The following is a 2,763-nucleotide window of genomic DNA, read 5'->3' on the forward strand; positions in this document are numbered from 1 at the left end:
CTTCTCTATGCAACCTTAATTCTGGATTCCTGTGCTAACCATAATACTCAATCATAAATCACTTCTAATCTGTTCTTTCCCTCATCTGTTTTGACTACCATGGCTGTGTAGTAGGATTTGAAATCAGTCAGTGAGATGTCTCCTAACATCTTTCTCTCTTTTTGGGAACACTTTGCTTATTCAGGGTCTCTTTTCATTCTAGATGAAATTGAAAATTACCTTTTCATCTTGTTTCCTTTTCCATCTTATTGGTCTTTATATTGGGATTACATTGAACTTGTAGACTGCATTTGGTAGAATCACCATCTTCACAATATTGAGACTTCCTATCCAAAAGCATGTCATAATCCTCCATTTCTCCAGGTCTCTTTTTGTTTCTTAGAGTAATGTTTTGTAATTTTCTTTGAATAAGTGCTTTGTGATTCTAGTTAAATTTACTCCCAAGTATTTAATCTTGTGATTAGCAATTGTGATGCGTATTCTTTCTCTTAGCTCCAGTTTTGTAATTTCTTTGGCATGGTAGAGAAATTAATTTTTGTATATTGATGTTGTATTCTGCCACTTGGCTGAATTGGTCAACTATGTCCAATAGTTTTCTCACTTTGTCTTTAGGTTTTCTAAGTATTTGTCTTTAGGGTTTTCTAAGTATTCTATCATATCATCTACATAGAGAGATAAATTTACCTCTGCATTGCCAATTTGGACACCTCTTATTTCCTTCTCTTCTTGCTATTGCTAAGACTTCCAATACAATATTGAATAAGAGAGGTGATAGTGGGCATCCTTGTCTAATTCCTGTTTGCAAGGAGAATGCCTTTAAATCTCTCTCCATTGAGAACAATGTTGGCTTTTTGGTTTGTGTATATATATTTTTTTTTTACTATGTTAAGGAAATTTCCCTCAATTCCTGTTTTGTTGAGTATTTCAATCAGGAAAGGGTGTTGGATTTTCTCAAAAGCCTTTTCTGCATCAATTGATAAGATCATGTGGTTCTTATTCTTTGTTTTGTTAATGTGATGAACTACACTGATTGTTTTTATTATGTTAAACCTTGCGTACCTGTTATGTATCCCATTTGTTCATGCTCAATTATAATTTTTTAAATGTATCATTCTATTGGGCAGGATTTTGTTCAGGATTTTTGCATCTATGTTCATGAGAGGTATTGGCCTATATAGTTTTCTTTTTCGTGGTATCTTTACCTGACTTGGGTATCAAGAATATGCTTGCTTCACAGAATGAGTTTAAGAGAATTCCATCGTTTTCTATTTTCTGAAAAACCTTATTTAGAATTGGTGACAATACTTCGTTCATGTGTTCAATTTTGGTCTGTGTCAGTTAGGTAGTTTGTGAGTCTCTAAGTATTTTTCCATTTCCTCTAGGTTTTCATATTTGTTTGAGTATAGTTTTTCATAATATTCCCTTGTTATCCTTTTTATTTTAATTGGTTCTATTGTAACATTGCCCTTTTCATCTCTTATTCAGATTATTTGGATCTTCTCTTTCTTTTCCTTAGTTAATTTTGGTTTGTCAATTTTATTAACCTGTTCAAAGAACCAACTTCAGTTTGGATGATGGTTTCAGTTGTTTTTCTGTTTTCTATTTTGTTTGCTTCTGCCCTAATTTTTATAATTTCAGTTTTTGGAGGGTGTTGGGTTTTCTTCCTGTTCTTTTTCAATTAGATGGAGATGTTGGGTTGTTATGTGCTGTCAAGTCACCTGCAAATTATATTGACCCTATGTACAACAGCGTTACAACCTGCTCTATCCTGTGCCAATCTTGTTTTCTCTGATACACCTACCCTAATTACCCTAGTCACTGAATCAATCCATCTCATCAAAGGTCTTCCTCTCCTACACTGTCCTTCCACCCTCTCAAGCATGATGTTCCTCTCCAAGGACTGGTCCCTTCTTGCGACATATCCAAAGTATATCAGAATCATTGCCTCCAAGAAACAGCCTGATTTAACCTTCTCCAGGATGAACCTGTTCATTTTCTTAGCAGTCCATGGTATATTCAATACCCTTTCCAAAACCACAGGTCAAAGGCAGCAATTTTCCTTTCTTCCTTAGTGATTGTCCAGCTCTCTGATTCATAAAAAGTGATTGCAAAGATCAAAGCCTGTATAGGCACATGTTAGTCTCCAGATTGTCGTTATTACTCTTCAGTACTCTGAAGAGTACTCTGACAGCAGATTTTCTCAAAACAATATGCCTTTTAATATCCTGGCTTCTGGTGCCAAGAACATTGATTATGGAGTTAAGCAAACTAAAGCTCTTTACTATCTCTTCAACCCAGTGGTGAGAATCTTTGTTTTCTTGATATTGAGCTTCAGTTCATATTGAAGGCTGATGTTGGGTTAGAGAGTCAAGTATGATTTTTCCTTGAGTTTTCATGATTTGTTTATTGCTATAAAAGTGCCTCTGATTACTGCTGTGGCTGTTTCCCAGAAGTTTTGGTAAGTTGTGTTTTCAATGTCATTTGTTTTAAGAAACTTTTTAACTTATTTTTTTTTCTTCTAGTACCCACTCATGTTCAAACAAGGTATGTTCAGCTTCCAAATGTATGATTTTTTTCCTCCTTTATCCTTTTGTTATTAATGTCTAACTTTGTAGCATTTTGTTCTGAGAAGATGCTTTGCATTATTTCTATGTTTTTTAATTTATTAATGTTTGCCTTGTGACCTAAAATGTCATCTATTCTGGAGAATGTTCCATGCATATTGCAGAAGAAGGGATAGTGTGCTTTTTTGGGGTGCATTAG

This window comes from Elephantulus edwardii, unplaced genomic scaffold (assembly GCF_000299155.1).
Source record: "Elephantulus edwardii isolate Elephantulus edwardi_28Jun2011 unplaced genomic scaffold, EleEdw1.0 scaffold00277, whole genome shotgun sequence".
NCBI classification, from domain to species: Eukaryota; Metazoa; Chordata; class Mammalia; order Macroscelidea; family Macroscelididae; genus Elephantulus; species Elephantulus edwardii.